At 45.9% G+C, this 23,175-nt stretch overlaps 1 protein-coding gene across 12 annotated transcripts in view; it reads right to left on the bottom strand.

Moving 5' to 3' along the window:
• Positions 1-23,175, bottom strand: part of NFIA (nuclear factor I A) — a 251,718-nt gene that overhangs the window by 221,846 nt on the left and 6,697 nt on the right. The gene's annotated exons all lie outside the window — the stretch shown is intronic.

The raw sequence follows: 23,175 nt of genomic DNA, 5'->3' as shown, positions 1-23,175 counted from the left end.
ACAGGGATATGGAGCTAAGATTTGAAGGAAAAACTATGAATCTGAGAAGAATTTATGAATCTGAAAAAAGTATGAATCTGAGGAGACATTTATGCTTACTTAGAGCCCCCACAAAAAGTGTTTGCAAGCTGTGATAAAAGAAAAACAACATACAAAAGCTGCAGCATGGTCAGTGTGCTGCGGCAACAGACTTGGAAAAAGCAAAATCTGAGTTCAGGGCTGGCAAGATTTTTACTGTTTCCTTCTTTAAGGACAGTGATCTGGGTTACAAGCTGGATTTTAATCAACGCATTTTACTTGAAAGCAGAATAACAACTGAACCAACACCAAACCTCTCCTGCATGCTTTGTTCACGTTCTCCCAGCCGTGGGACGTCTGCAGCCCGGCACCCCTCGCCCCGTGCACGAACCGCCGGCGCGCGCCGCAAAGGAGTACGGAGCTCCAGGATGCCCAAGTCTGGATTTAATGCTAAAATCTGTAGTGCTACCAACATCTCCAAGATGCCAGTTTGCTGCCATCAACTTTGTGTGACAGGAGAGAATAGCAGGCAGATTGCGTATCTAATGAGCCACACATATTGAAAATCCACAGCAATCTCTGGAATACATGTGGATTTGTCTAAAACTCTAAAATATGGCCCGGATGGTGTCCTGACTGCCAAAACCACAATGAATTCACTGTTACTGTCACTAATCTCCATGTATGTTACATATGGTTGACATTTTTCTTTAACTCTCATATTTTTTGCATGTGTGCGTATATAAATAGGGTAAGAGGGAGGCTACGAGCAGGCAGACAAACAAACAATCGGCTGCGATGCACAGCGTTCCCATTAAGCACTGGAAAACTAGTCCAAAGTGCGTTATACAAACCTGCAGAGCCCCAAGCAGCTCGTTTTCAAGCGTAGGTGAAGACGAGGTCCGTCCTGGGAACCCAGATGTGCCTTCCTGGCGTTAGGTTGGAGCATTCAACCTAAAGTCAGGAAGGGTCGCTCGGAGTCCAGCTGAATCCAGTGGGAATCTCGAGGCATTTTGATACGATACGGGGCAATTCATGCACTTCATACGTTCCTTCAAGTCATTAATTTAAAATAATTCGTGCTTCATCTGAAGGAATCTGATATTCATAGGACAGACGTCGCCTTGACCACCCAATAGGAATACGAACCCTTCCAGAAGGAGGAATAAACCCCCTTTTATTAGCAATGCAATATTACATGGCATGCTGGCAGAAAAGTCATATGTGAACTAAGAAATAATATTTCATGCATTCCTTCTACTTTCTAGGCAAATTTATGCCAGATTTTATTCCACTCCAGCGTTACGAGCGGCGCTGCTTATCTCTGTTTCAGTGCACTCCTACTAAACAGTAGGTCAGCTGAAAACTTTGTTTACCACCTGAGGAGAAGCAAATAGTAGTCACGCATGGTTGGCAGGGGCTCGTGGTATGATATATTCACTGCTGTTATATGGATCATCATATAATTTAAGTCTACTGTAAACAGTCTATTTATGATACACATCCCTTTTGGACATGCAAATTCTTTGGCTTGTGAGAACAGCGTTACGGTTATGGGTATGTTCCTCCTACCAAGCGGCGCTCGCCGTTGGTAGGTGTTAAGAATGGAGTGAATGTGGTTCCAGAAGAGAGGACCTCTCTTAATTTTCACTTTAAATAAACTCAACAAAATCTCAAGCTAGGTATTTCTTTGATGGCTGTTTCCCAGGGGATCTGCTTGCTCCCATCGCCCTTTTTTCAAGTCTAGCTGTTCCTAACAGGCTGTTCTCTTTTGACATCCTATAGCAAGTTCCTTTTCTTCTCTGTTAAAGCTATAACCTCTCCAACGATGCTGTGGGGACGGTACCCACAGCAAAACCAGGGTGTCAGCAGCCCTACTGAAAGACAGAAAACAGCCAAAGGCTGTAGGGTTGGGTGAGAAATTTTGCAGTCAAGAAAAAGCAGCTGGTCTCACTCCACTGAGGTCCCCAGGACTGTCCCACCAGCACCCTCCTTGTTGAGCTTCTCTCTTGCATCACATCACGGCCGTGTGACTAGCTCACACCCCTATTTTGGGAAGAACAAACCCCGAGCACTGTTATCCTGATGACGCCCGATGCTGCGTACGAGCCCTCTCTTCCTAGTCTGCATGATAAACCATCCATGGTTTTTATTTGCCTCCTTTATATTTGCCATTCAGATTTGACAGAAGACACTCAAGGAGTCATGCGCTATGGACCCAGGAGCAATCCCCCAGTTGCGTGCCGCACCTGATTTCCAATGCAAAAGGCATTGGAAATCTCTGGGTGTTTTGCAGGTGCATGTGGACGCGTGGGCAGGAATGGTCTCAGCCCCGTCCGTCAGAGAAAGCACTGTGGTGTTCACGAGAACAAGGACAGCATTATCCCGGGCACAACGTCCGTCTGAGCGGATGGGCGGGGGGGAGCGTGTATCATCTACTTTCATTTTTAAATATACCAGGCAGTTTTACAATTTGCTACATTTCAGTAAGTTCCTACATCACTGTTATGTGGTCTGACCTAGACTGATAAATGTCTTCTGCAAGCCAAAACCGATGGTAACATCAATATCTGTGCTGTGGCTGGGCACTACACAAATATGCAGTGTCTATGCTCTGGAAACTTTAAAATCTTAAGCAGCCAAATAGAAGGAAGAAAAGAAGCAGCGGCACTCCCACTTTTACTCCTGACGAACCATGCTATTACTGAACCAGTTAAATAATTTGCCCAAGGCCACAAAGAAAGGCTGTGGTGGAGCACATTTCCAGCCACGTGCTTTAACCAGTCCAGAGCTCTCTCCTAGCAAAGATTACCATATTCAATACTTTTCTAAGTACTTTTGAATAATTGTAACCACCACTTAACTTTCATCTGAGTGGCTGCAAAAATCTACATCATCCTTTGGTTTAATTTCTTTCCCCAAGAACCGCATTTGAAAAGAGCACGAGCAAGCCTGAACCTGCTAATTACACTGCAGTACCGGGACGGAAAAAATCATATAAAGGTGTTCCTGACATTATATATGCTTGTGTCAGTCAGGGCTTCCAAAGAGTTGGAAAAAAAAAAAATGACTGCAACTTGTTCAAAGTAGACCTTACACAAACACAGCTGGTCTTTGACTAGTCGTAGGTATTTCAAGGCCATTTCACGACTACAATAGCGGTTAAAAATCTGTCACAGTGGAGGTGCAATAAGAGCCGTCTTGTTCTTCACGGGATTGGGCTCATCTTCAAAAAGTGAGCTACAACAAAAGCATGAGGAAGGGATGGGTGTGAGAGCCAGGTACCTGCAACGGCTTCTTAGCGATCACACCAGTGATGATCAGTGATGGGTTAAACAAATGCAAAAAAAAAAAGAAAGAAAGAAAGGAAAAAAAAAAAAAAGACCCATGATGTATTTTGACTTCACAGAGCCTTGATTGTAACAAAGTCACTCAAAACTTCTTCCCTTCTCCCCTTCCGTACTGGGAGCCCGCACTGAGAACAGATTTCATCAGCCAGAAAAAGGGGTTGCACTCAGCCTTCGCTGGCCCGTATGTTCAAATGCTCAAAGACCAACGCTCAAAGACAACCCGCAGTGTTCATTAAATATCAGGAAAAAAATTATGGCAGGTATACGCGTAATTTACATCATTTAATGCCATGCAATTTATGCCAAATAACAAAGAAGAATATTGCATGGTGCCAGTTCCTCTGATTAATGTGATCACGCTTTACATTTCTTTGGAGCTTCTCCTAATGAAGGGCAAGCAGAAATTTCCCCCCACTAAACACTTTCCAGCTCCGCTTTACTTTCTAGTGCTTTCCCTCGTAGTGCACATCATTCATTTTGCTGAGCAACTACATTTGCTTCTATTAGGCAGCTATTAATTACCTAGCCCTAATGGCAAGGTGACAGTACATCGCATCGCCATCGAGAAGAACGGATCGGAAAGTTCACGAAGAACCAGGTTTTGAATAAAAATGAGGTTTGTATCTGCATCTTCTCCTCCTTGAGTGAATTGGGTATGGCATGGAGGACCTCCATGCCCAAATGGCTGGGGCAGGGCTGGGCTGGGCCGGGAGGGCCGGTCCCCACCATTCGGGATGGCTGGAGGAATTGTTCTCTGTGTTGCCTGACCTGCACAGCTGGATGAGGACTGCTGTTGACAGACATCCTGGGGAGAAGGGGAATAAGAAACGAAGAGGGAGGGAAACCCGAAGTTCTTGTGGAAAGGAGGGAAGGAAGCGGACTATCCTCTTCTCCTTACATTTGGAGACAGATGTTCTCAATATCCTCAGCTCCAATGGGTAGGAAGTGGTGAGCATAACTTGAGGAGATCGAGTACTCTTGGCAAACAGCAACAGGGTTGGTTTGGTTTTGTTTTTTTTCTTTTTAACTTTCTGGAGGATTTAAATGAATAGTGGTTTTAGTGGCATTCGAATCTGTCCATGGCATCTTCCTATCTGTTTTAGGGATCTGCTTCCTCCCAGTGCCCTGGAGGAAGGGCCCAGCCGATGGAGCAGAGGGCTGGGCTCACAACACAGCTCTGGATGAAACACAAGAAGAGTCTCCAAAATCCCACACCTCAAATTGAGCCCTTACACGTTTCCAGAGCAGATGTCACAGGGACCAACAGACTCGTGCGCCTCTATTCATCCCCTACAAGCACTTTCCTCTTTAAAGGCATCTGGGGTCTGCTCCGCCATCGCCGTGCGGGGATTTACGTACGTTGCTCCCATTACCGTTAATGGTAGTTAGGCACATACAGCAATTTCTCTCACGTGTTAGGAAGAGAACAGAGCCTTATGGATGAAAAGTTTGCTATTAAGGATTCTTAATACAATGGAAACATTCTGTCTCTTTTAATTGTAATTTACTTCTAAGTGTAACCGCTCTGGGTTGGGAAAACCAGGATTCAGTCCAATTCAATTATGCAATTCTTGCCACCTGGTAAGCCTTGTTATTTTATAAAGAGTACTGTAGTAGAACTGGCAGATTCATTCATGTTCAGAGCGTAAGCAGCGTATACTGTGTAATCACCGGCTCATAAAAAAGAGCGCAGCGCGAAAGTCAACCGCTCAATTATAATGCAATCTTTAAAAAAGAATATGCAAAACCGGTAGGCGAGATTCGTCTTTGGTTCAGCTGGCTTATGACTGTAAGTTCACTGCAATCTTTGCTTTGCAAAGCTTTTGAGTACAGGCTCAACCTCAAGTTAAAACTGAGCTCAACGCGCGACACGATTCACTCCAGTGTGCTTCAATCGATCAGCGCCCACTTGCAGACGCCGGCGGGTAATCTCCATCCAGAGGGCACTGATGGGAGGGGATGCTAAATCACGGGGATGCAGGAAGAGTTTTATTGGGCTAATGCACATTCGCTCTGACTTAGCTAATGAAGCTGCAACGAGATAATACAGGAAAGGAAAATCCGGCCCCAGCAACACTTTCATTAGCCCCGGCACACGGGCACCTGACAGCTGATCAAAACCCCGTGCCACCCTCCATCCCGCGGGCTAACGAGCTTCCCCACACCCTGGCCCTGCTAAAAACCCTGAGCATCCCCACATTTACCACCCGTATCAATGACTCCTTGCACACACGCAGTGGCAAAGGCACAGAAAAGGGTTTTTTTTTTTTTTGCAGCAAAGAGTTAATAGGTATAGAAAAGCAGCAGGACTGGCCGGTGGAATGGTCTTAATCTTCCCTGGGGTAGTAAGTGTCCGAGGAAAAAACTCCACTTTGCCTTCAGCAGCTTTGGCCTAAGCCCCGCCAATCCTCTTTGCCCGCAGCAAACAACGCGAACATCCTTTGAGCCTCTGACCAGGAGTCAGATGTTCCAAGGAGACGGACCAGAGCGTGGGACCAGGGCTTACCCACAGGCACTGGGAGCTCCTCTAAACCAGCGCCCCGAAACTATAGCTGGAAGATTCGCTTTGTTTTTACTAAACAAATAGTATCGCAGCTTTATTTGGCAGTTCAATTTCTTTCCATTTTTGTATGCTGAGACAAGGCCCAAAATTTGCAGCGGCCTTGGGAAGTTTTAAAACATTTGGAGAGCCCAGGTGGGCCAGCCAGCTCTGCCATGGGATGCCGTGGGGCCTCTCTGCCCGTCATCGCTAGTGTCACCACTGCCCTTCGCATCCACGCCATTTTCCAAGCCCTTCGTCCCAGGATGAGAGCTTTCGGCCCGTATGGGATGTGATCTCCCCACTCCTCATCCCAGCTGGAGCAAGCCAAGCCGGGCTTTGCCCGTGTGCGCAAAGGAAATGACTCCATGAGGGACGCAGAGCTGGGTTTTACTAATCCCAGAAACTATCCCTGGACTCCCCACCTGACGGGGGGGCTCTGCACCTCTGATGGCAAGAGCGGGATGTTTTGAAATGTTGCACCTTGTAAATAGGAGAAGCACAGCCTGATCATAAAAATGTAAAGTATTAATTAATAGTATAACTTCAGTTTGTATTCTAGCCGCGACATAATGAACCTGCCAATTTTGATTGCAAAGTGAAAACTCATCTCTTTATTTTGGACAAATAGGGTTAAGCTTCTTAAGCAATTCTTTGTTGTTTTGACTTCAACAATTTATGCAAATGAGATGTTAATTAGGGTAATTGTAACTTAAATTATGCTTGTGTAAACCTCTCCATTGGTAGGAAAGTGTGGGAATCCAGACAACTGGTATTTAAAGCAGCTGTACTAACTCACTTCTGAAAGCAAAGCATACCAAGATCACTTTCATGTCTTTACAATTTGTTTTTATGAGGTGATAACATTTTTACAAATACCATCATTTTTGCTTTTTTATATTGTAAGTGACAGTCTGACATTTTACAACTGGCTTATTGAAAACAAGAATTGAGCACTCTCGCTGTAACGGACATTAACTGCTCAATAGAGATTCACATGCTAATGAGGTGAGAGGGGCTCCAGAAAGTTTTGATAAATGCGACACACACTCTAACTAGCAGTGAATGTGAGTTGACAAAGAACATCTACACCAGGGTTCAATAAAATGTAACCCTTTAAATTAATCATACTGGCAGTATTTAATAGAACGCACAACAATCTCTTTTCTGATGGCGAGAAAGCAGAAGAAATGCAAAGTCTCGACAAATGAAAGTTCCCACATTTCCCTCTTCACACTGCTACTTTCATTGGAACTTCTACAATTGGTAAAAAAAGGTAGTTACTGTAAATAACAAAGTAGGAGGTTTAATTGTTTCCTTCTTTTAAAGCAGGATGCTTTTCTTCACGTTTACTTGTCTGGATTCTATTGAGCAAATACCCCGACCCGAAAGATTGATCATAAAAAGCATCACCGGTTGCTCTCGGAAGGAAATTTAAGGATACCATAGAGCAGAGAGAGGCTTAAATGACCAGTTTTCTGCCAGGCGTTTTTTCAGCCCAGCTTGGTGATTTTTTGCCTTTCACTAAACATAGCTTAAAGAAAAATAGGCTGCAATGGTTCACCAGAAGCAGAAAGTGAAGTTCAGGAGCTTCCTTCACACAGATTTGGCCGAGATTTGCTCCAACGAGAGGCCAAACTGGAAGCTGAGCTCCAGCTTCAAAGCAGGAGAGGGGCAAAATTTTTCGCCCCAGTTGCCTTACAAGTTTATTTTTTTTATTTTCCCATCCTCCCAGTCCCAACTTGACGGCACCGACCGCTACGCGTGATCTTGCGGGATCCCAGGAAATAAAAGCACTAGAAGACCGATCGTGGCCCCTGCCTCCCTGCGTTACGCTAGGACATTATTTCTCCCTAAAGCGACAATCCCCGGTACCCTTTTTGAGTTTAGCCTGTTTTAATCTTGGCAGGAAGTGTAAATCTGTGCGCTCAGCAGCATTGCAGGCTTGCTGGCTGTCAAAATTTTGCCTCCGCCAATGCTTGAGAGGTATTCTTGTCATTTCACTGGGGTAGGAGGCTTCTCCGTCTGACATCCAAAAATCTCCCCAAGCCGTACGTTATGCCAAAACGCTGGCAAACGTACCCTGCTCGCTGCATTTCAAGGCGTTTCGGTAACTCAAACTTGCTCTCACAGCAGCTCCTGGATGCAACACGAGGAGCCCGTTGCAGCAACCTCACAGGCAGAGAAAGGAAAATATCCACGAGCGAACCCAGAAGAAAATCCCTCGCCCACCTCCCCACCGCCTCCGGACTTTGCGAGCCTACTCCACTACGTTTTAAACTGCCGGGCGGCCCGGTGAGCCTGCCTACGGAAACGCGTGTCCGTGCTCCCCGAGAGGTGTCGGGGGCTGCTCGACATCTCTCCGTGCAGAAATCGTGAGTCTGGAAAAACGAGCGAGCGGAGCAAAGGCGTGCGGCGGTTCAGAAATGGCCATTTAGCCAAATTGCATACCTGTGCTGTGTCAGCTATATGGTAGATTCATCTCGTTCCATTGGTCTAATGGATAGCAATTGAATTTAATTAGCAAAACTACTTTGACTTAGTCTCATACTGTGCTGAATGTAATGAAATCTTTCTCCTCTCTCTCTCTCTCCCCCTCCCCTTTTTTTCCCCCTCAAATAAAGAATGTCCTTAACTGCATTCCACCGTTAGAATATTAAAAGCTATATACGTTACTCCTCAGGACAGAGTACAGCCATCCCCTTTCACAGGCTTCAGATTTAGTTATTGTATTACATAACATAAAATAATTAAAAAGATACTTCGATAGTTACACACAGTATAAATTCAATTACCGCGATGTCTCCATTAAAAGCACTTTTATAGTATGAATAAAATGCAAATCCTCTTTATGGATCAATACCAGAAACATAATTCTAAGCTTTATCCTGAGAAGGAAGTTAGCCTTAATAAATCATGTTCTTAGATTTAAGGAAAAAAAAAAAAGTTTAAGAGAGACGTATTTGAAGGTAATTCTCTAAAGCAGACATGATGCTCCCATTTCTTCTAGGCTCGTTTTTTAGTGGCGAGGTTCACGGGCTGCGCCTCCCGCTTTTGTACAGACCCTGCCGAGGAGAAGGACGCCGAGGAGAAGAAAAGCCCCGGCCACACGCACCGGCGCCGCGGCTGCTTGCAGCTCTGCCTGGATTTATTGAAACGCCCCAGATCTGGCACCGAGAAGTTTGCAGCAACTCATTGCACCCGAAATAAAGTGTAAAGCAATTCCTCCGGATGGGTTTGGAGGGAATGTTACCACCAAGCCTAACTTTTGCCTGGCCGGGCACAGCCAGACAAGTTCCTATGATTGATTATTGCGGTATCTCTGTATCTCTGACTTTGAACCATAACCTTTTTTTGCGCACAATGACAGTTGGGACCTACCATTTGCCATCTGTAGAGATGGTGGGGGAGAGAAGGACTTCTCTTACATTAATCAACCAATTAAGAACAGACTTAAACAAAACACTAAAGCATAATAAAAACCTGACTGCTTAATAGCTTTCTACTTTTAAGAGTTGCCTTCCTGTAGTCTGCTGATGAGAGCAGCACTGCCCAGCCCCTGCCAGGGACAGGGCTCTGGCTCCAGGGCTGGGCATTGCCTGGCACTGAATAAAGCTGAGGGTCCTCTGTTCTGGGCAAGACTGAGTCCCCTACAGCAAAAAAACCCCAACCAAACAAACCACAAAACAACAAAAAACTCCCAAAAGTTTGGAAACACAAGTTGTAAATCACAACCGTGCAACACGGCCGGGCTCTCCCGTCAACTGCAATCATTACAGAATTATTTTCATGAGGGTAAAGTTAGTAACTAATCAAAGACACAAATCACTGCTTCAATAAGAATTAACCCTTTCTTTCAAAGCTCGGGGCAGCTTCAAGAGACCCCATACATTTTGACACTGCCCCCTCCCTCATGGCTGGCAGCGCATCCTGAAGAAGAGACCGAAATAGCAGCCAAATAATGGGGGGTGGACTCCGCACCCGGCCACCTTGATGCGGGTCTGCACGCAGTCCGAGCAACATGAAGGCTAATTCTGCTCTCATTGACAGTGGGTAAAACCACTTTTGTGCAAGCTGGCAGAGAAATCTGGCTTCCCCTCACCGGGTTTGGTAAGCGGACACCTCGTGAGATGCTGTGCACTGCAGAAAACAAGGATGTGCATCCTTGTTTGCGTCTCTGGCTGACAAGGTTGCGCTGCTGGCGGCCGTTTGCAAGGCCAGGACCAATGTTGGACCGGTACCATGCAGAGGTACCATCCAGCAGCATCGCTAAAGCTGCTTGTTCCTGCTGCCTTTGGAGTACCCACCAGTGCAGCTCTCAGAAGACCTCTTGGACTTCTCTACTTAGTGAAGCTATAGGAGAGGACGCTTTCATACAGATAAAGAAATAAAACATTTATTACAAGGAATCATATTCAACTTGAGACATTTCATACACGCCCAGATATTGCTAAATCATCCCTTCAGCGTGACCTGCAAATGAAATGGAGTGTTTTCTTTGTAAGAGGCGAAGCATATTTACGGACAAGGTGCACAAAAACCCCACAAACCACTCAAGATCTGATCAGCCAAGAAAACGTACGGTCTTACTACAATAAATATGGGTTTCTGATATTTAATAATTGAAATTTGAAACAAATTCGTAGGGGTTGGCCAAGATGGTCTCTCCATCCTCGTGCTATATGTCTCTTTGTCTGTCGTTCTTTTTAATACATTGCATCTGTAAAAAAATAATTGCAACCTACTTTGTACAATTACTGCAATGAAGTCTCAAGCAACCTATCAAGTTGTCATACATCTTCACATTAAACTCTTTTAAAAATCTTTCATTTTTTCTACATTTCAAGAAAATGCAGATGAAAATTTATTTGCCCCAAAAAAAAGACAAAGTGAAACACATCATTTATCAAGTCTAGTAACAAGAGGAGTTTGTGATATCATGTCAGGCGAGCAAATAATCCCCAAAGTGGCACGTAAAAGTTTTGGAAGGTTTGTAAATCAACAAAATTCAGAGTATCAATAAACCTGCAACCAACAGGGCTTCGGAAAAATCCCCTCGGAGCAGGTTCTTCTTATGGAGGTTTCCTGAACTCCCTTTTTGCAGCACTTGAAGAAGCCACCCCCGAAAGAGGGTGCTGAGGTAGCCGGTGGCCTGTCCCCTCCGACGGAGGGACGATGACACGGCCAGACACCGGGCTGGGTTCATGGGAGAGCACGGCATTACCGAAGGCTATTTATTGTTAAGGAAAGTGCTTTTATCTATTGATGGCACCCAGAAACAATGAGCAGGAACACGAAGCAACGGGTGGGTGAGAAGGAAGGTGAAGGGAAACCGGGAATTATTTCAGCTGGAAACTGGATGAAATGATGGAGGAGGATTATTTTGTCTGTTAGTTTAAAAATTCTCCACGACGAGGTTTGCATTTGAGGGACCATCTCTAGTTTATAGCAGCGTGCAGAAACGTGCGGATTTTACCTTAATATCTGTTAGCCTCTGATAAACAAGCTCCATGATAAGGGATGTGATAATGTTCTGCTAAGGCTGGGAAGATGGAGATCCCTCTCCCATGAACTACAGGGAAAAATAACTTATCTCCAACTCTGCCTCCCTCCCTCTTTCCTTCAGAGCATCAGTGATGCTCCTGTGGGGCCAAGGGAGCCCCTGCATCCCCAGGAGCCCCAGCATCCCCCAGATACGGTGGCCAGGCATTGGTCACTGGGTGCCACCACCTTCGGGACCATAAGTTAAAATAAAGGCAAAAAGCCAAGCAATTTGCTTTCCGTGGTTTCAAAACGCCGAAACCTTGCTTCCCGAACTCGGCTCACGCTGCCAGTCGCACTTCTTGCACAACAAAGAAATCTGTTTAGGCTCCAGGAAACCCCACGTGTTACCATAACTAATTTGAGCCCAACCGAATCTGCAGTATTGTCAGGTCTTTAGGACGATCCCACGCCATTCCCAATGTAGGGAAAAACCATGCGCTTAATTATCTTCTTTAATAATTCCATGGTATGTGATTTATTAAACAGACTCCTTATTTGTAAACAAAATCAGAGCCACAAATGTGCGAAGACAGTCGCACTTCCTGGCTAAATAAGAGGCAGACAAAGAGCCCTAATGATGCACCAAAAATGCTAACCAAAAATGTACTCTTTAAAAAGATCACCAATTTAATGCTTTTTGTATTTCATTTATCAGCCATGTAGTCATCATTCCCCTCCCTACCACCATCTGTACACACTTTCCCAATAGACCATCACAGCTGTCCCGTTTCTCACACAAACAGTACCTTTTATATGCTTCCCAACTGTTTTTAATAACTGTTCTGTGCACAGCACTGTACTTCCTTTGTTTTCTTTTTTTTTTCCTTCCCCCCCTTTTTTTTTTAAATACGAAAAAGAGATATAATCCAAACAAACAGGTCATCGCAGTGATTGGTATAGGAAGGCAATTAAAATAGTCAGCGTCTCCATGGCCACTGACCCATCCTCGAGCCGCACCAGCGGCCCCAGCACACCCAGCGCGGAGCTGGAAAGTTCCCTAGAGAAGTTGCTAAGGTAGACGAAGCTTGTTCAAAAAACGATGTCCCTTTTAATGAGGAAATATTATTAATGTTAGATACTGCTTGTGCAACCAAAGAAAGTTTTTTTGAGGCTTTCAGAGCACATTTATCAACGCAAAGACACTGCTGTCCTGTATTTCGGAACCGCATGGATAGAAACATCCCATTTTCCTTTCAAACTCTGACTCATTTCACTCTTTCCAAACACCCCGCGCGTCCCGACTTTGCATCGCCGGTGCTCATGCCTTCCCTGCGCCCATCCCTGCTGGTGACAGTGGCACTGCTGGGACACCAAGCCGGGCTGGACCGCACAAGCTCGGTGGCCCGCAGCAGGGATGAAGGCATCGCGCAGCCGAGGAGAACTCGGCCCCAAGCAAAAAAAAAAAAAAGCACTTGCAAAGGGCAATAGTGGGGAGAGATCCAGTCAGGAACTGGGGAAAAAGTGGGACTTTCTCAGCGATCCACCTCATGGAAAACCTACCCTACCAAAAGGAAATTCAGAAATGAAAACTCTATATGCGTCTTTTGTCCAGGGCAATGCCCTCAGCATCCTTTGGCATGGTGCAGGGAGATGGGTACATCCCGTTCAGCAGAGCACAAATGGTCCTCAGTCGCCTCTTTGCCTGCACGAAGGGCACGTGGAAAGGTCCCTGCGCTCTGCGCGGGACCGCAGCGGATAACTGAGCTCCGTGCCAGGACGAGGACCGTGCTCATACCATCCTCATCCCACGGGCAGACAGCTTCACGCCCTGGGACTGCTCGCTGCTGAGACACATCTCACTGTTTTATAGAAGAATTTAATTACAAAAGACCATGCACGTGGAAAACAACTGGTCCACTCTCAGTTCCCATCAGGATTTTGACCTCCAGCTTTTGACCAGAAAAAGAAATAACGTCCATGTCTAAAGTGGGCGTTGAGTATATATTATTTGTTAGGAGAAAAAATAAAAAAAAATTAAATTAAAAAAAGGCCTTGACCACAAAAATCCCGCTTCTTACCTGACTGCCCTGTGTTTTTCCCAACTTTTCCAGCAATACCCAACCTACGCTCGCAAGGGTTCAGCTGCTATCGAAGCTGATCCTCCTACAGCCAGGCAAGCTGTTTGTGAAGCTTTCAAATAAAACGATGCGGGATTTAGTTTTTAGCTCAGCGACAACTACTTTTCACTTTTTAAACACAGAAACAAATGTAAATAGGTTTGTTGGCTATTTTTAATGAAGTCCTCATCGCGTCAGGAAAAGTCCTCGTCATTGCACAATAAAAGCATTGCGGTGGCTATCCTCCATAAAAGGGATCCCAACAATAGCTGGGCTTTAGAAAAGCATCCTGATACAAAGAATTCATTCTTCTGATTTACTTGAAACTACTTTGCCTTAAAAGAAGAAAAAAAAAAAAAAAAGAACTGAATTAAATTTAAATTTTACTCTGAGTTTCCAGCATCACCCAGGGATTTGGCTGTTTTCTTCCATATCAAATCAAAACCTTATTGGGTAAAAAGATCAGACAAAATTTTGAGCTAATATCCCTAGGATGAAATCTGATTGACACTGTATTTCTGCATTAAAATCGCTAAGTCTTCATCTTGACAATAAATGTAGCAACTATCTAACTTGTCTTTTGATACCGTTACAGAGGTTCATCCCTGTTCTTTCAGTGCATTACAAGGTATTTTGTAACACACGCACTGGCTTTAAACACAAAAACGGTAATTTAACCAGACGCGACGTTTATTACAGAGCTCACGCAGCTCATTATCTGTCCCTCACACACAAGACTGAATCTGTAGATTCAGAAAAATACAACATAAATGAGGCTGTCTCAATACTTCGCATTTAGTTCTTCGTCTTTTCTTTCTCCTGAAACCTTCAGCAGAGCGTGCACAGTGCCTGCGCTTGCCCTGCAAACTTTCCCCTCGCACTAGTCCAAGCCTAAGAGCGCTGTACGGAGACGCCTCCCTACGAAATATTTCTCACAAGTTTATAAAACGCATTTTGCGCCTCGCGATGACCTGAGTAGCGGGTTTCCCGGGATGCAAAGCACTCCTGCTCTCCCATCGCGTGTTACTTACAATCATAGAATAGGTTCGAAAAGACCTTTAAGATCATTGAGTCCAACCGTACTCAACGTGGGGCGACAGCGGCTGGGAGAAGAGGGATGTGCAGCACTGAGGACGGTGCAGAGCAGGTTTGGACTTTGTTTAGATACTGATGCTATGAGCACATTATGACTATGACAAATGGATGAAGCCAAGGACCCGGAAAAACACTGGCTACACCTCCATGGCCAGGCCTACGCACCACAGCGGCAGGTCCGGAGGATTTGCTGTCACCCGCAGCTCCCGTGGGTGATGCTGCATTAGTTTTACGCCCCGTGGAAGGTGTGCTCCATCCCCGTACGCACCGTGAGCCCTGCCCGGAATCTGTGCATCGCCGGGCCTCAGGCAGCACAAACTCACTGGTGCCACTGTCCAGCTCCCCGCAGCGTCAGGGAGAGCCGGAGACGGACACGACCTCCTACGGGGTGTGTGCACCAGGCAAGGGAGGTTGGCAGGAGAAACCGCTGTGCCCTGTGGGTGAGGAAGCTTCCTGTGATGTTTTTAAACAACCTTTTTACATCATCCAAAAATCCAGAGCACCAGCGGGTTTTATCTCATCGACCAACCAGCCACTGGGTACCAGGCTCCTACAACCCTCTCCAGCACAACCAGTTCACCCGGCCGAACAACCCTTCCCTGGACACCTACCAACCCCAGGACAATTTTGTGCTTTGCTACAGATATATCTCACCCCAAAACATGAACATGCTGAAACATCCAATCATATTCTGGCACGCATGCAAATAAAAAAATAAAAAAATAAAAAAAAAAAGCCCATGGCAACAAAGACGACAGCTTGCCAATGGCAGCTGCTGCACGCACACACAAAATTAAACTATATTCTTCTGAAAAGGGATATTATTACGGCATTTGTTTCCCCCACCCATCACCCTCACCCATTCCCTCCCAAAATAAAGGGGGTAAAATATAAACACATATCAAACATTAAGAGAGATGGATTAAAATTAAAAAAAAAAAGTTGTATGGCACGTGCACGTAAGACATTCAGCCTTTCCATTGCAGGAGGCCTGCGGATGCTGAATTGCATCAAGTTTGGCCAAGCCGGCCGTCGACTGTAACGCAAATCGGCAAACACGGGTTGATATACGTTAAATAGCATCTGATGGTACCCATCTTTGCTTCCTTTCCCTGGCGCAGACCTGCCTGCTGCCTCCCGTGCCGCTACGCGACGCGCAAGGTAGCCGTCTCCTCACTTGTGAAGATAAATGTCACATCGGACCTCTGACATCATGTATTCTCCACGTAATTATTTTTGATATCATAAGAGTTGTACAGGGTGCACAATAAAATTAAAAAGTAGAAAGCAAGGTTAATAAGATTATCGTGTTGGTATAATAGGTAATGCATTTTGCAGTATATCCTTAAATCTGCCCTCTCGAAACGTAATTAAATAACTGTGATTTATACTTTAAAGGAACGCAGACATGCAGTGTATCCTCCTACCCACATATGCTAATTGTTTTCAGCCCCTAAAAATCACACAGTTGTTTGCAGCTTTTTAATCCTCATGTGTAAATAACCCCACTCAGGTCCAAGTTAGGAACAATCAAGTCCAGGAAACTTTCAGAATAGCATGTCATTAAACCCGTCTAGATTTTATCTTGCTAATCTAATGGCGCTCGTGTACCGAAGCCCGTGGGGAAGGAGGAACGACCGGCCCAAGGGCCAACGTGCCAGCTTGCCGCGACAACCGGACAGCGCTCAGACCGGGAGGGTGGATATTAAGGACCCAGATCAGAGACCGAGACCCCCTTAGGAGGAACCGATGGCTGTACAAGCCCTAGATATCCCCTCCTGGGCCTCGCCGTGGGTCTGCGTGCACCACAGCAGCGCAGGGACCATGGGCAACCTACGCCTACCTGCTTCACTATAGGCGAAACTCAAGCGCGCAGCTCTCCATTTTGCGCTCGCACGTGAGAGTCTGGCACACAAAATGGAGGCATATTTTACAGAGAGCGGCTATGAATCCAGGGCAAATCCACCCGCGCTACGGGGGCCACGTCCTCCTCCTACGCGCCCAGTTGTGACGATGCCACACGCAGGGCTGCGCTCATGCGCCCACATTCGTTGGGACAAAACTGCCCGCACATCGCGGGCACCCTGACCCATGTGCTGGTCCCAGTTGGGATTTTTGGTGGCTACCGTAACGCAGGTGACAATGAACAATAACCAGAGATGAAATGTATGAAGAACATCCCAAGAACGAAACAACCAAAGCCATTAAAATGAATTTTAGTCCACCGACAACTCTTATCTACCGAGAGCTCTCACTGTCATAAGGAAATCTTCAGGGTCGGCTGCTGTTAGGAGGCTAAAATAATTTGCCCTGAATTTACAGCCTGTAATTTAATCAGCAGCTCCAGCCCTCGCCTGCGCGGAAGGCAGCGGGGGCAGAGCCGGACTCGCGGCTCCCAGGGAGGATGCCCCAAAAGCTGTCCCACCAGGGACGGTCCCCAAGCCCCAGAGGGTCCAACACTGAGGATGTGTGTGGCAAAGTGCAGCTTTTTGGGGAGGGGTTGAGGCTTTACGAAGCAGCGGGCTGGGGTTTGTTTTCCGGTTGCGAAAGCCTTGGTCTGTGCCTGAACTTGAAGCATTGAGGGAAGGAGGAGGAGGAGCTGCAGAGAAGCTCAAGGCATGGAAAGCGAGGGATACCCTTTCCTTTACGTCTGAATGGGGAGAAAATACATAATTGTAATAATAAATAGAGGGTTTTATGAACAATTAGGATTCCGCTGTCTCTTTGAAGGGTTTGAAAAGCTGACACGATGTTTTGGGTTCTCCAGATTCAGCTTTGAGGCCTCAACCAAGAGAAACATTCAGCCCCGCTGTGTACAGCAGTGACCACAACAAAGATTGTGGTTTCTCCCACACTCGCCTTAAATAGATCTAAATTAATGCTATTCATCATTGGGTGGAAAAGAAGGGAAATATAAAAGTGCAGCCACTTGTAGACAAGCCAGCAGCGTTGGGCAACTTTCTTACCATGCAAAGGCTTCTCTGGCTCCTGCGCCCCAAAGCCCGCCGGAGCACGGAGGTACGGAAATAACGCGCCCCTATACCGGCCGAGCCCATCACCTGGAAAACATCCCGGGCATACGAAATACGTCTTTATCCCCTGTTTATTTGTTGTTGTTGTTGTTGTTGTTGTTGGAGAAAGGGGAAAGCTAAACCACATGACTGAACGCCTGCCAGGGGTTCGTGATAGAGCAGACCGTCCTGAGTGCCGCACCAGTTAGTATCCGAATTATCACGGATACTCACCGGCTCAGTTACAACCGCACGGGGAGAACAGTTGTCCCACCTAAATCCTGCTTCTGTCAGCTACCGCCCTGCCCTGCCCGCCCCTGCAGAAAGCGGCCGGTCCCGCTCCCCGAAGCGCAGAGCATCCGTAGATGCAGATATCTTTCTGCGCCACGCGGGGCGTGGAGATCGCAGCACTCTGTGCACGCCCGTGATAGGCGGGTGCGGGAAATTTGGGGCGTCAAGGAGCTGGAGCTGCTGTCTCCCCACTACTCCCGACTGAGACGCAGACCCAGGCTCCCACTGCTGACTTTTATGGGCACCTTTTATATGAGTAAAGCAAAGCAAAATCTGCCTTCTCCTGGTATTCCTTCTGGGCAAGAATACCACGAGATGTCTTGATTTCACTTCTTTTCATTAAAACTATAGATGTCTCATCATGGCAAAAATTAATGGTAAAAACAAACAAACAACCCACCCCCTATGAGTCCCCAAACATTGAAATCTCAGCTGAACACTGAACTGTTTGGGTTCCCCGAGCACACACAGAGAGCCCCATACAGGGAACGCGTGTGAAATACCTGCTGCAGAGCTGGCTGACTATTTTTCGGTAAGACTACATGTAACCTGTCTGTAGAAAGGTGTAGGGACTATTAACACTGCAAACAAAACTTTAAGGACCATTTTGGATGGAACAGCCACAGGCTGGCAGTGGATTTTCAAAAGGTTTATACATGGAGGGAGCATCATGGATGCTTTAAAAGTCTTCAGATGTGTGTAAAAACAACACATATATTACGTATTATCTCCACAAAACAAACACTATTTGAAATGTGCCCCCTTTTAACTACCATTATGAGCTGTCTAAAGAGCATTTTGGCTGAAACTTGGGAGGAAAGGAGGAAAAGAAGGAAGAAAAAAAAAAAAAAAAAAGCCCACTGATCTTACACCTGCTCTTTAGCAGTGGGAAGTGGGTTCTCAATCTGTTAACATGACCATCTGGCCAATCTGCATATCACGGCTATCTGGATTACTGTACGATGGAATGACAATAACGTAGCCAAAACAAAAGTAAAACGCATCAAAAACTATGAGTAGCGCAGGTCTTTTGATTTTAAATTAAATAATAAATGTGCTATCACAGCAAAGCGAGAAAGTCAGCTAAATAATTAAAAATGAGCCTTCGCTACGGCATAATTAAGTAAACAATACGGTGTGCGTTTCTATAAGAGCCGGCAATAGTTTCCACCGGTGAATGCTCCACTTTTGCAAAGCAGCTACCAGGAGCTGGAGACGCTGCGCCAACTCTTCTGGCGACGTACGGCATCGTCAGGACACCCCTCGCGTCCCCGCAACGCGCCGAACCGGCTGAGGCTATTAACAGGATTAATGCAGCAACAATCAATACCAATTGCGCTAAAAGACTACGGCGCAAAGTCTCGCGTCCCTTTCGGGCTCCCCGATACCTCCACGGGTATTTTGGCTATCTGTGGTCATTTGCTGCATCAGCCAAGCTTTGGGTTATTCCCACCGATGCCTCTTTGCGGTGGTCCAAGTAGAAATATTTTAAATCTGCCGATGGGAACGTAAAAAGGGTTTGCTTAAAGTTCAAGGTCATGTGCTTTATACTATTGCCCAACCACAGAGCATATTTAGACGCTAACTAAATTTTCACAGTCGCAGGAATAAGTCTGACTTCTTGCCTTTTTGCTGGCTTCTATTCCTCTATTTCTCAGAAAAATGAGCTTATGTAAATAAAACCCTACCCCCTGATTTTTCTTAGATTTGGGATTTTTAAACGTCCTTCTGAAAGATTAAAAGATTGTCTCTGCCACAAATACCTCGCTAGCTTAATTCTCGCCCAAAGCGCATAACGATGGCCACCTGAAAAAAACAAACCGAGCATCGCAGCGTCGCCTCCCGGCCTGCCATCCAACTTCGTCCACTGGAGAAGTCTCTAAAAAAAACCTGTGACCTCTCACAAAATTTAACTACTTCCATTGCGAATCTATTCTCCAATCTGATCACATTAGCAGAAGGAACTCCAAAGCAGTAAAAAACTCCAGAAAGTTCTCGGTTGAGTGCCTACTAATGAACAAAGGTTAACTTTATCTAAAAGGTCAAATGCCTGGTGGCTAAGGTTGTGACCTTAACAACTTAAATTGTGACCTTGCCACGTGCCTAGTATATTGTAGATTCTGATACAGATCATCTGGTAAAGGACCGGTCATAAATTAGCTTTACTGTTCGACTCCCACAAAGAAAACGGTTTGCCACAATGGTTTCCAACTTGTCATTCGATACAAGCGCAGAATAAGTGAAAACTAAAAAGCGAACCCAAGTTCAGGGTATGAAAATGCCGCCTGCTTTTAGTTAAGCAGATTAGAAACTGCAAACTGAGAGCAATACTCTAGATTTCAATACATTTTTTGGTCAACCTCTAATTCACAGAACACCGATCTTCCTTCCTCTCTTTTTTTTTTTTTTTAAAAACAAAAATGACATGTAGTTTGCCTATTTACATGTTTTTGTTTTCTCTTTCTAGCCAGTTCTTAAAGAGAATAATTGATTTCAGTAGCTGTGTAAGAAGCACTATTTAAATCTGTGCACATGTGTTCCCTTACAGATGATAGTGCCTACTGGAGAAAAAGCGTGGATTCAAAGCAATAATTACCGTACATGTTTAGAAGGAAAGGGAGATCTCGCCACTTAAGTCACCTTGAATAAGGGCATCTTGGAAGAAAATACTCTCCCTCAGAAAAAGAAGATGAAGAGTGGGGGGGGGGGGGGGGTGTGGAAAAAACAAGAAAAAGAGAAGCAAGCACTATGGGTGAAAAGGTCACAATGGTTTTGGCACGTATCTTCAAGCACGTTTCAGAGTCTGTGCCTCCTGCCAATACTGGCAACTTCTCAAAACTTTTAAGGAGGTAAAAACATTGTTTAGTGTTTACAAATCTTCTGTACTATAGCAGATGCTTGTCAAATCCGCTATATGTAAGTTGACCAGCCTACCTAATATCTGCGCTGGCGACTTTCTCCTTATAAATAAGCGGTCCATACATTTGGGGAGCAAGGTCTGATGGTGTTGGAGACAAAGGACCCTTAATATTTTTTTTTTTTTCCCCTTTTGTAATTTTCCTGTTGCGCACCCGGCACAAGCTGCCATTACTGCGGGTCTGCGGGAACCAATGGCTGTCAACTTGGCCAATGTTCAGGTGTAACAAAGACTGCTGGGATACATCGGAGGGAGGGGGGGAAAAATGGGAAAAAAGGGGGGGAAAAAAAAGGTAGCCTCTCCGCGAGGTTTTTGGTACACCTCTGTGAAGCGATACGGACGGTGACTGTCCTGCGCTACCTCCAAAAAAATCATTTTGCCCCCCTCCCCGGTGAGGTTTAGCAGGGAATACGCCAGCACACGCTACTGTATTAAGAGCACAATGCGATGCATGCAATCGGCAAACAACGGCCGAAAACGCGCAGTGGTGTGGTCTGGATGAGCGTGTCGCTGCTTAAACAAAACAGCAAATCTTAACCCAAAAAAAAAATAAAAAAAGGGCCTAAGCCCCACGCTAAGTTTCCGCGGCAAACATCTAGTCCGAAGAACAATTGCCTGTTGACGATGAAGGCAGAAAAAAAATAAGAGTTCGCTATCAAGGCTACTGTTTGCCAATGGCGTGCTGATAAGATGGTATAACCCTAATCACAATATTGAACTTCTGGAGTGTCTATTGCCCGACCGTTACAACGGGGGGAGGATCCCTTCACACTCCCCGGCGTACTTACACCCCAGCGTTTGGTCCTTTTCTCCCCATCCTACGTGTTTGTGGCCCTATATGCAGCTTAAACCAAGACCATCGGTTTCTATCAACAACTTCTGTGGCTCTGCAGAAGGCTGCTTTTCATTTAGGAAACACAATACAGACCAGTATTTACCAGCATCGTGCTATGTATAAATATAAATAATAAAAACCTGCGTGCCATATAGCAGCACACAGCGATTTTCAGGTGAGGGTATCAAAGCACTTTAAGCGCATCACCCCACTCCGATGTATGGAGGAGGAAACTAAGGCAGACAAAAGGGACGTGCGTCCCCTCGGGGTCGGTGATGGAGCGGGAGGGAGCCCACATTGCCCCAGCCTCAGACTCCCTTCGGTTAGCCATTAATTGCTAATCCTTCCTTCACCATGCCCCGTAATAAATGGCAGAGTAAATAAACCATTTTCCACAATATTTGCCTATCTCCCCTTCGCCATAAACGTGCAATATGATTCACCACATCGCACCGAAGCGCAAAGTAAATTTCGCAGCTTATCTGTAGGAAATACCATCAGGATACTCCAAAGTTATTTCCCAACAGGGATTGCACCCGTAAAAATCACGGCGGCAACACTGCCTACTGCAACCAGCGCAACGGGGACGCGGCACAGAAAAACTTTGGGGTGACCAGAACTTTCTGCAAGCCCCTCCGAGAAGGTGGCACTGGTAATGCATGCTCCCACTGCTCTAATTTGCTCAGTTTCCTTACCGATATGTATTTTCGCAGAAGCGGTTTCTACTAATACGATTCCTTTCTCCTCTGCTCCTTTTTTTTTTTTCCAGCCTGTTCAGCCCCTCAACTTTTGCCAAAACCCAGGCGGAATCTATGCATACCATACGTGAAAACCGGGGCCTAGCGCTTCACATGAGCGCATTTTTCTGCGATACAATCACTCCGGAGAACTACAATAGCGCATTATTTTATCCCATCAACCTGGCACCCATCCTCCAGGCACACCGAGTCTCTCCGCGGGCAGGGCGTGCTTTGCGCTGGAGTTGGAGATATCAAGATTTTTGTTTTGATCGCACACAAAAACATCTCGGCCCCCCTCGTAAGCACAATAGTAGCAAACCAGGAACTCGTTTCAAGGCCTGCTCGGCTTCTAGGTGTATAAATTGTGATATTTAAGGGGGGGTTTAAATGCCTCCTCTTGCCCGTAGGATTACTCAGGGGTTTGTCTCATGGCCGCTGAGGCCTGGCAGCTAGGTCCGCTATCGAGGGGTCGTCTTCTCCTTTCCCTCCGAGCCCAATCCTGAGAGATTTACATTCCCCATCCCACCCTCTGAGGATGCCTGGCACTCCTGACCCACAGGCCTCAGGGACCTTTAGGCCTTCTCAGGCTACTTTGTGCATAACATATACAAACATATACTTTATTTTTTTTTCCTTACATAATTAAAACCTATTTGCCTTCCCCCAAAATCAGGATAAAGGAAGCCGCATCCGGCTGCAATCCCTCCTAGGACAACATTTAGGATCACACCTGTGAAGGATGCCCGAAACGACATTAACCCCAGGAAAACGAGAGCCG

This window comes from Chlamydotis macqueenii, chromosome 8 (genome assembly GCF_036417535.1).
Source record: "Chlamydotis macqueenii isolate bChlMac1 chromosome 8, bChlMac1.mat, whole genome shotgun sequence".
Lineage (NCBI taxonomy): Eukaryota > Metazoa > Chordata > Aves > Otidiformes > Otididae > Chlamydotis > Chlamydotis macqueenii.
This window is presented reverse-complemented; position numbering and strand designations above follow the sequence as displayed.